Genomic DNA, 12236 nt, shown 5'->3' with positions numbered 1-12236 from the left:
TGATTTGACACAGCAGCTTTGGAGGGACATCGTGGACTGCGAGTGTTTCTCACTACAATTGGACGAGTCTACGGACATAAGTGATACGGCCCAATTGTGCATTTTCATTCGGATGGTGTTTCAAGATATGACCACAAAAGAGGAGCTGTTAACAATACTACCCATGAAGGAACACACGCGGGGAGAGGACATTTTTCAGATCTTCAAAAACTTTGTGGATAAAATCTAGCTCCCAGTGTGTAAACTGGTGTCAATCACCACAGACGGTGCACCTGCTGATGGGCTGCTCGAATGGATTTATTGCCAAGTGCAGGGAGGACGATGCTTTCCCGGACTTCCTTAATTACCATTGCATAATACACCAACAAGCATTATGCGCAAAAATGCTAAACATGAAAGAGATCATGGATGTGGCAACAAAAATCGCCTGTTCTATTCGAGCAAGGTCTCTTCAAAGACGGTTGTTTCGTACACATTTGGAAGAGGCCGACTGTAACTACTCTGACCTCTTGCTACACACTGACGTGAGATGGCTTAGTAGAGGGAGATTCTTGCAGAGATTTCGAGAGTTTCTCCTTATCACTAAACATGCGGAACACAAGCAACTTAATGACAATCAGTGGCTGCTAGACTTGGCGTTTTTAACTGATTTAACCAACATGTTGAACGAGCTTAATTTAGAGCTGCAAGGAAAAGACAAGAGCGTGGTAAACATGATCAGCTCAGTTAACGCTTTCAAACGGAAAATGCAACTTCTGTCCTCAAAGTTGCAGCGCCGTGATTTGGGAAACTTCCGAAACCTCGCAGCAGAGCTGGAGAAGCAAGGGAGGGCGTGTGTGCAACTTGACAGTGCACGCTACACAGTGCAGATTGAAAATGTCCGGTCAGACTTTGACAAACGGTTTCAAGACTTTGCTTTGCTCGAGCCAATCGCTACGTTTATGTGCTACCCATTTGGGGAAGATACAGAGGTGGATTCCCTCGCCTAAACAATGGCATCACTGTTTCACCTGAACTCGTCTGCAGTGGAGGATGAGATGCCAATAGTACAGGCTGACATTCAGCTTAAGTCCAGCGCACATGGAGAGTTTTGGAACTTACTTACAGAGGACAGGTACCCAAACATGAGAAATGTGCAACCTCCTTGACGGCATTATTCGGCTCTACTTATCTGTGTGAGTCAGCCTTTTCTCACATGAAGATTATCAAGTCCAAATACCGTTCCACCATGACAGATGATCATTTGGAGGCCTGCTTGAGGCTGGCTACCAGCAGCTACTGTCCGAACTATGCAACCCTGTCTGACTCACTCCAGTGCAGGTCATCATCAGAGTAGAGAGGTAGAGATCACAAATCTATTTAACACAGCTGTAAAGGTTCATGCAGTGATGCAATTTCAACATAGTGTAGTAGCAAATGCTTGGTATGATTATTGCCTGTGTAAGGTTCAATATAAATGCAAATCCATTGCAATACTCTATATGTAACACAACATGTATATAAATACGCACACTGCATATAAATGTTCATATATATATAAAACATGTATTGAGTATTTTTATTATTATTATTATTATTTTTAATATGAGTAGATCATTCTGACCTGGTCATTTTGAAAATAGCTTACGAGTCAAAAAATTGTGGGCACCCCTGGTCTTGATAGTACATGAACCTGTGTTTTGTTAGCTTCTGTGCTACAAATTATGATCTGATGGGGGCGCCCCAGTTGCTCACCTGGTAGAGCACGTACCACATAAAGCTGAGTCCTTATTGCAGCAGCCTTGGTTGAAATCCAGCCTGGGCCCTTTGCTGCATGTCATCCCCTCTCTCTCCCTTGCCTTTCCTGTCTCTCTATTGTCGCTATCAAATAAAGGTGGAAAATGGCAAAAAAAAGAAAGATCTGATAGCCCAGTCAGTAAACTGAATGATTTGGTTAATCTTTCTGGCTTATTGCTGAATATTAGATCAATCTGGCTTTGAGATGATGGGGTGATTCTAGTAGGGCATTGGATTACTTGGCTGTCAAACTGACTTATGTCCTTAAGTTTTTTCCTGTTTGACGTTTCAGCCAAATTAACATTTAGATCCTCAACCAGAATTAACTTTTTTTAATTTCTGTCAAGTTCTTTCAAGGTGTTTCTTAGATATTCATAAAACATTCTATTTGATGAGGGAGGTCTGTATACCAACAACAGTGAATGACATGCATGCGACACAATTCAGGGCTCCAGGCAAAATAAATAAATAAATATATACTATGTGTATATATATAAAATCAGTATTGATATTGATATTCCGCTCCTCATTAGTTGAGCACTTCTACCAACAACATTGATGGTTTCCAGGGGGGAAAAAACGCGATATATATATATATATATATATATATATATATATATATATATATATATGAGGTGGCTGCTAAACCCTAAATATTTAGGAACCAAATCAAATTTTCAGGAGCCAAAAAATAGTGATGTCATATGCTACATTGTTTCCTGCTTATTCAGGCTCAGAGTCTGTATCTCCCATGACCACCATGTCAGTGTCACTTGGCCAGCCAGTGTAGTCAGGTCTGTACTGCCTTTTGCTTGCAGACAACGAGTGCTTCACACTTCGCTCATCTGCTCAAGTGAGGGGCCCTCAGTACTAATCCTCACCAAGTCTTCCAGTGTTGTAACACTTAGGGAATTGCGCACCAGCATAATTTCAACTAAATGAAGAATGTTCTTAAAATCTGTGCAGAATGACTCCTTCCTTAGCATGACTTTCCATAACTCGGTTTATGTCTTATCCATGAACTGACCTTGCGCTAATGTTCTCAGCATTCTCCATTCCCTTTGGACAACTCTAACATCACATCCATGGTTTGTCAAGAGCTCTCTGTACCAATTCACTGATGTATCAATCTGCTCCTCACCATAGATAACATCTTCTGGCCATGCATCATTACAGAACACTGAAGAGGACCCGATGACCTCTGATCCCTTTGAATGTCCCTTCTCTGTAACATTCATCAGCATGTTTCCAAATCTCTATTTCTTTAACAGTAATATCAATGGTTTTATCAATGACTGCATTCAGATCATTTGTGAATGTAGCATGACTTTGGGGGCCCTTAAGTTTGACATTTTGGAAAGTTATGACAGGGGCTTACTTGCAGCTCTCCACCTCTTGCTTACTGGCAGAACTTCCTGCTTCTCTGTACCTTCAGAATCTTTCCCTATATGCTGTAAGATTTCCTGAAACTTCTCTTCTCTCAGTGGCTTTGCCTTCAACTTTTTAACCAGACAATTCTCAACGGCTGCAACCACTTTTGGGAGGATCAGAGAATTTCTCTGAAGTGTGAGGCTGAGTTCTGAGACCTCTGGAAAAAGATCATGCAAAAAGTGACAGAAGGCAACAAAAGACAGGCTTTCCATTTGCAGCACTGTGTGCTTGGCCCTTTCCATTATGTCAGTGTTTTTGGATGTGGCTGCAAGGTGCTCCATGTGATGATGCACAGCAGTGTATTGCCCCTGCCCTGTTGCATAATTTGACTTGAGGAAAACTGAGAGTGCCCGATAAATGTGTGGCAGCCAGTGCTGAGTTTTAACAGCTGAAGGTTTTTGTACTTTACAGCCCAATTCTGTACCTATTGCCTTCAGTTCTCACTTGCTTGCTAGGACTGAAGTAATGTTTTCCACACAGGCTGCAAAAGGTCATAGACTTTCTCAATCATTGGCACTGACCTTTGAGTGCTTAGCATTGCCAGTTCCAGACAATGAGGTAGACAGTGGAAGGACAGGACATGTTCACCTATATCATCTCTGAAATGTGCCCCTATTCCCCCTGTTGCACCCATGTTAAAACTTACACCATCTGCTCCAAAAGCACTCATTTTGTGTACCCACCAGTTTGGATTGGGTGGATCTGCATTTTCAAGCGGCGACTTGATAGTATTTAGGGTTCCTTCCACATGATTGTGATCAAGTTTGGCCAACCCTACTAAATGGATCACTGCTGTTCCATCAAATAAGTGCCTACAATATACAATTAACATTTGTCTTTTCCTGAGACATCTGTTCCACAATCAGTTATAACAGAGATGTAATTTGCCTTTAAAGCCACATCAATCACACTGCTTTTCAATTCATCTGCAATGCAACCTACGAACTCTGCACATGCTGTATTATTATCATATGTCTTAAACACATCCATGCCATTCTTCTTCCATCAGTAGAATCTGAGAGCTACATTTTGTGAATGGTATTTCTTCCACTGTAATCATGTAGGCTGCATTGAATTTTATTTTCAATTCCGTCATCTCTTTTTCTGCGACTTTATCTCTAGGCTGAGCAATGACATAATCCCTGGCGTTCTTATGTTTTTTACTGTCGCCATGCTTCTTCACAGTTTCTTTATTAAAATTATTCATACCGGTGATGAACTCTGTTTTACCAGCAATCTCTTCTCCTACTTGAGCACAAAATGTGCAGTACATTTTCTCCTTGCCATAACGTGACCAGGTGAACTCTTGTAGTCAAGCTGATTTAAACTGTCTTGTAGGGATTGGAGCCGCAGGGACTGGAAAGGAAGACTCCACTTGTTGCGTTCAGTTATCATCATCTGTAAAGGACTGCACACTGATTGAATTGGGCTGGGATGACTCAAATGTCACTTAAGAACTTTCACTGGTTGAGTTGGTCTCGACATCACTGGCATCTGATGTAGATGAAGCTGGGTTTGGACAGGCAGGGAGTGAGAAAAAGTCTTGATATTTTTCGTTTGCGCGTTTCGTTTTCTTGCCAGCTGGCCAATGTCAGCTAACTCTGCAGTTAGCTACATCTAACTTCTAAATTCAAACTCCATCGAACTCATCTACATTTAACTAAATTAAACACCGTTCATAAAGTTAATACTTCAGGTTTTTAACCCGAAAAAAGTGACGTTAAACTATCTTCAACCACTGCTTCTATTCATCTGTACAGCCAACACTTCAACCACCACAGGACAGGAGTGCAGAGAATTTTATGTATTGGAAACCGTACAGGAGTTCATGTGATAGGGCAGGTAGACGCAGGCGCAAGAGGAGAGGAGAGTTCAGTACACAAACAAAATGTATGGCCATTTCTTTTTTTTGCGCTTGTGGTTAATGGTGGCCACTGGCGACTGGCAGAAAAATAATGGTTGCAAAATTAGTCGCACTGGTGACCATTTTAGTTGCCATCTCAAGCCCTGTAATTGTTACAGTAATGCATTCAATATCCATAGAGCTGCTGAATTCAATTTCTTTACAGTTTATGCAGTCTGTCATGTACATAAGCAACCCGCCACCCCTGCCCAGTTTAGCTATATCATATGCTATATTCAGTTATTTACTACATAGTTAAGTCTTTATCCATTATCTTTTCAAGTTTGAAGAAAGAGGCACCAGTGACACACACTGCAGCTGAAAGTTAGAGGTTCACGGCAGGAGTGCTTTGGAGAATAGTCTGACTATTCCATTTTCCGGAGAACTGACAATGTGGGTACTGCTGTTCTACAGAGAGGAATGTGCCTAACCTTCTTCTCTGAACGTCTGAAACTTGCTGACACACAGGGCACACCTCAAACAGCTCCAGCAGTTTTCATTGACAATCAGTATATGTGGGAGTCTTATGGACAGGGCTGGAAGATTCCATTCTATTAAAACGACAAAAATTGACAGTAAAATGATCAACTTCCACACTGCTAGAGCTAAAATAAGTAGTGGAATCTAATCTAACTGATTATTAAAATGTGTACACTAAATAGCGAGTAACTTGTGTCATGTCTGCTGACTCAGTCAAGGCTGTGACAGAGTCTGCAGGATGATACGTATAATCTTGTAGCTCGTGAATGTCTATAGATGAGCTGCCTTCTAAAGGGTTCTCCTTTTCCTCCTCCAGTTCCAAGCGAGGTCACTTACATAGTGTCTTTATTGGTGTTGATGTAAGGAATGGTTGTGAAGGTGTGAAGGCAACAGTTGAGGTGCCAACGCCAACATCAGTGCAGGACACCATTGTCTGCATGCCTTTGATACATAAAAACAGACATTCCATATCCTATTTGTCACACCAAGTTCAAAAATGAGAAGCAATTACAACTTACAAAACTACAGAAACATAATGAATGACATCACATAATTAAGTAACTGTAGGTCAACAAACTTATACTTCTGAAGTGAGGTTTGAGAGTTTTGATAGAAAGCTTTATGCCAACTGTGCATCTCTTCGGTGGGTCTGTCTGACAGGCCACATGATGTACCACAGCCAATGTCCAGATGTGCTTGCCTAAATACCAAGAGCAGTAATATTTAATGCATCCGTTTTTTTTCCAAATGTCACAGAAAGCAATAAAACACTGCATACATAAATGCAGATATAACTCGGGAATTCATCTGACAGATCATAATCCTTGCAAACCCATGCCTATAACATGGGGTAAAAGCAAATAAATCTCCCATAAGCATTTAAAGAAAGTTATTCCATTACAATTTTACTGTTTTGTTATTGGGCCAGTGTGAGCTTTATGTGGTTGGTACAGTCAGATGTTGCTCATAGTCCATTTCAAGTTTCCTTGAGTAATAAAAAGAGGTACCCACACATCCGTAACCATGACCTAGAGCTTTACAAGTGAGCAATAAACTTTGGCGAAACAAGAAAAACAGTATTGACGATACTAATGACCGAACTGCATCAGAGTGATTTTAAGAGTTGCTACCAGCTAATCTTTCTGGTCTAGAAGCCTTCATATGCAATTCAACAGGCAGCACAGCAGGTGAGATGTGCCTCCGGATCCAAAATAAATTAGTGATTACATTGCTGCAGCTATACAATGCTCAGTTTCCTCTGAGGTCAGGTCTCTACTCATTCTAGCAGCGACACACACTTACATCCATACCTACACACTGCAAGGCGTGCCCATTTGCCAAATTGCAGATGGACATGGGTGTCCGGGTAGCATAGCAGTCTATTCCGTTGCCTACCAACACAGGGATCACCAGTTCAAATCCCCATGTTACCTCCGGCTTGGTCGGGCGTCCCTGCAGGCTTAATGGGCTGTGTCTGCGGGTGGGAAGCCAGATGCGGTTATGTGTCCTGGTCGCTGCACTAGCGCCTCCTCTGGTCGGTCAGGGCGCCTGTTCGGGGGGAGGGGGAACTGGGGGGAATAGCATGATCCTCCCACGCACTACATCCCCCTGGAAAAACTCCTCACTGTCAGGTGAAAAGAAGCAGCTGGTGACTCCACGTGTATCGGGGCAGGCATGTGGTAGTCTGCAGCCCTCCCTGGATGGGCAGAGTGGGTGGCGTAGCGACCGGGACACCTCTGAAGAGTTGGGTAACTGGCCGGGTACAATTTGGGAGAAAAAGGGGGGGGGGTGTCAAAAAAGAAAAAAAATTATAGATGGATGTACATTTTCCCCAAACACAACATGCTAACATCGCTAACCCCTACCTGAGTGGAACACAACTGTATCTTTGACTGCAGTCTAGCTCCATGAGGGACAGGGGGGTGGAGCTGTAATGGCCTCAGTGATTCACATTAACTTAAAACCTCTTGTGAATATCTATAAAATCCGCAGCAAGAAACACTCTGGAGACATTTACACCCATTCTCTCATTTCACTCTCATTTTATTTAAGAGTGTTGATAAGATGAAGTTCATGTTACAGACATTCAACTGACAAACTAATAGCATTAATGTGACTGTGGATCCTGCAGCAAGTAACACCAATAACTCTAAAAAATTACATATTACCTCAGCTGTTAGCATTAGCTAGGGCTAAAAGGCCAAAGAAACACATAGCGTAATTGTTTTTTTAAATACTTACATTTCCCTCATCTGCAGTTTTGCCATAGACAGTTGGTATTGATCCCTCTTTTAGGAAGAGTTTCATTGCCAGATCTGTGTTGTACTGACCCAGGCTGGAAAAGAAGTCAGACAAAAGTAGTTAGCACACACATACAGGTTTTTGCTGACTGTAGCGGGGACGTTGCCATCAAAAATGAACTATCAACTCAGCTGTTCTGTCCCTTAAGGCTGGGGGCCGATGTAGCAATGTAGCGATTTGTGCTGGTCTGTGCAGCCAATAGCAGTTCCCGTACTCTTAGCTTCAACATAACTCTAGTGGGTCTGGTGCTTGCGAGAAAAAAATGGCGCACCATCGCAAAGCTAGTTTTCAAGCCATACTCAGATTTTTTTTTTGGGGGGGGGGGGGTATAATTCTAACGAGCCTGCACTTGACTTAGGAAGGGGAACCAAATCTGAATGGCTTGTTGAATCCCATGTTTTCTGACCAAGGCAGCCCACAAAAACATTGACGGGGTTGTCTTATTTCAGTTTGTGCGTTGGTAGGCACTCCAGATACCCAAATGTATTTGCACAAGCACTGAAAAAGTGAGCTTTTCATAATATGTCCCCTTTAAGATTTCAAGAAGAGTCATGTGTTGGGAGTTCAGCTCTTCTCGTACTTTCATCTCAATAAGGCTGATCAGGTCCTTAGTAACTCTGCTTGTCCTCTTCAAATTATCAGATGAGCAAATAAGAATCATTCCACATGAAATGAAGACAAAGCAAAATATTTGACCCTACTTCACTTAGATCGTTGGTTTATTTAATAGATTTAATTTAAACTGCCATCAGGGTTGCGGTGGCAGACTCACACCTAACAAGTCATGGGTTCATTTTCTGTAAATACACAATCAAAGAGCCCTTGAAAGACACTGAACCACTGCTTGCTCGCTTGAACGTAGCCCGGGGTATGAGTGTCAGCAAAAGTCCAGTAAAATGAAAAAGGTTGCCTTTTGTGTTCTGTCAGTAAAAACAAGTAGCACATTTTTTCTAATTTTTCTCATTTTTGGTCTCATTTCTTGCAGGCCTCTTAGAATATTAAGAATACAGTGAACTCTGTCCCCAGCACTTCCACCCACATTTTAACAAAATGAATCTTAAAACAACCAGAATGCCTCAAGAATGCATCAAAGTAGTTGAAAAATTTGCTCACAATTTTCAAGCTGTGTTATAACTTCACATTCTTTTTTCTACCTATATTTATGTAAACGATGTGTTTAAATCACGAGGGTACCAGCTTTTTCCTTGAAATAGATCGACCAGGTACATATATACATATTTTATCTGTGAAGTCCAATTTAATCCATGGGTATGAGGGGTAAGAGGCAAGTAAAAAAAATTTTTTTTAAATCCTAAGGCTTGAGACACTTAAAACACAGATTTTGTATGTGGGAGGAAATGAGTAAGAAAAATGATTTCATTGCCTTTGAACTGGGTATAAAGTAAAGTCCAGCCCCTCTCCAGGAATTTGGTACCAGAGCCCATGCTATGTGTGGAGGTGAGCCCAACTATGTCTAGTTGGTACCACTCCACCCCCCGCACCAGCTCAGGCTCCTTCCCTGCCAGAGAGGTGACATTCCACGTCCCGAGGACCAATCTGCGATGCCAGAAGTTGGCACGCCCCGGTCCCCGCCTTTGCCTGCCACGCGGCTTGCATTGTACCCTACCCCAGTGCTCATCCCCACGTGTGATAGGTCCACGGGTTGGTGGTTCCATGTTGTTTTTTCAGGCTGGGCCCGACTGGGCGCAGTGAGCCAAGGCCTGGCCACCAGACGCTCGCCGGCGAGCTCCCTTCCAAGGTCTGGCCCCAGGAGGGGGCCCCGGTTTCCCTTTTTCGGGTGAGGTGCTGTAGCTCTGCTGATGCACTTTCATTGGGTTTCTTGGGAATCGCTCTTAGTCTGGCCCCTCCCCTGGGACCAATTTGCCTTGGGAGACCCTACCAGAAGCTATTGCCCCCAACATCACAGCTCCCAGGATCACCGGGACACCCAAATCCTTTCACCACATTAAGGTGGCGATTCTCAGAGACTACATGTCCAATCTGGCCTGGGAATGCCTTGATATCCCCCAGGAGGAGCTGGAGGGCATTGCTGGGGAGGGGGATGTCTCGAGTGCCCTACTTAGCTTACTGCCACCGCGACCTGACCCCGGGAGAAGCGGCGGATGATGAGATGAGATGAGATGGTGAACTGGGTATATTAGGGTGTCCCAGGTTTGCTGATTTGAGTGAGTCAAGAACTGCAGTGCTGCTGGGTTTTAACATTTTAAAACACATTTCTCTATGACCTGAAGGCCATTAGCAGACCCTTGGTAATCTTAGGCTGGTTAAAGCACTGTTGTGGTAGTGAAATGAAAATTTCATAATTTAAAGCAAATAATCATTATTAAGACAGTTTCATTTTAGTTATGTATTACCTAATGCATCATCCTTCAACGATATAGGTATGAAGGAATGAGCTTTGCATGATGCGAGTTGAGACATATCTTGCATCCAAATTGCTTCAACATTTTACTGGGACTGACAAACTGCATAACGCAGTCAAACTGCCTATACATGCACAGCTTATATAATTCAGCATTTGACAGGTGTTATTTTCTTCAAGATCTACTGAAGTATTTTAAGTCAATAGATAGACAGGAATTTGATGTTCCGTACTGAACATAATGATGACAAGCCCAAGGACTTGTGGAGGCCAACAAACATTATGGAGGTTTCAGTGGCCTGGTACCAAGGATAAGCTCATCGTACCACCATGATACACAGTAGAATGAGGCAAGCAGAAGGGGGTCAGAAGTCCATTAATATATATGTATGTTTGTATGTGTGCATACATGTGCATACATAAAATTGAGCTAATTGAGGTTACTCATATCTGTGATCTTTTTTTTTTAACTTCATGCAGCACTGGTTTGCTCAAAAAGCTTACTTATCAAGCATGTTAGTGATAAAAATGTCATGTCCATTGCACACACATTTATAGACATTACTCCCCTTGGATTTTAATGCCAAAGCTATGTGTATAGGAGTAGAAAGGTAGGCAGACACAAACTCCTACAAAACAAATAGGCCCTGGCCTCCAGGAACCAGTTGACATTTGTTTCCTGGGCAGGCCAGCCATCTATCTCTCCCCATGACACCTGAGGAGGTCACCCACCCCTCACGCCTTCCCCATAGTCCTTTCAACTGTGTGTGGTGAGAAACTGCCATCATTATGCAACAGCCAGCCCCAAGAAGAGGCTTTCCTTCCATTGTGCTGATGTGTGCAGAACACTTTGAAACCATGAATAAACCAGCCTGGTAATTGCATCTGTGTAGTCTTTCTTGAGAGAAACCTCAGAGTAATCCATCACATTATTACTGCCCTACACCTGGTGACTCAGAGCAGCGGCTTACAGGACATCTGGTCCTACTTGGCAGCAGCCAAATCCACCTGGCCGCTGCTGCAACAGCTAGCTACAGTATGCCTCAGCTGAGATGCCTTAAGCTTTTAACATGCTGAGGAGAATGATCATAAACACCGGTCTTCCATTAACCAGCATAGTCCCTGCACTACTGGAATATTTTTTCTAGTTATTATAGTTTCCATAGTTTATTTTTGTCAACTTTGGATTCCTCTTTCATTATTTAATAGTAAAAAAAAAAAATTAAAAAAAATCAATGTCAGTGTGATAGGCTAATCCTGTGGACTCACGGAAAAAAAGGATAGTTCCTCCCGAAACCTACCATTGAACCTTCTATTATTCGGACACATTGTGGTCTAAATCCTGTACATCTGAATGAGTGACAGGCAGCACTGGCCACTTAAAGAAGAGGAATAAAGTAATCCCTCCCCTATAAACCAAAGTCTAATGAGATTTGGGGGGAGCTCTGCCAGTTCTTGCTGCCCTTTATACCCATGCCTGGTCCACATGTGAAGTTCCCTGACAGCACTGCCTGGGATGTACTTGATCCGGAGGATGGTATGCAGATCAAGACATACCAGTAGGAAAGTTTGGCCAGAATCCTTCTGTTTTGTTTTTTTTTGTTGTTGTCCCCAGTTGAACAAGTGCTTTTTCCTTGGCCCAGGAAAAATGAGGAGGGGAGTAAAAACTCACTTTGGAGAGCTGGTTTCTGTTGGACAGCAACACAAGATCCTGGATCTTGACATGTTTTGCATTGCGAAAGTGGGAACCACTTGCTCACTTTCAGCTGAAAAGTAGGCCATTGTTTGGTCAATGAATTGGACCCGATGGAGGAGGACAGCAAACAGTCACTGAGTTCATGCTCAAGGAAGAGGAAATCCAGAGGCTAATTCCACTGGCTTCATTGCCGTCCTTAGCTCTCCCTCTGTTTGCTTATTTGTGTGTTTGAGAGCAAAAGGGAGTTAGACTGTGTTTGTTGTGAA

Source organism: Lampris incognitus, chromosome 1 (genome assembly GCF_029633865.1).
Source record: "Lampris incognitus isolate fLamInc1 chromosome 1, fLamInc1.hap2, whole genome shotgun sequence".
Classification (NCBI taxonomy): Eukaryota; Metazoa; Chordata; class Actinopteri; order Lampriformes; family Lampridae; genus Lampris; species Lampris incognitus.
This window is presented reverse-complemented; position numbering follows the sequence as displayed.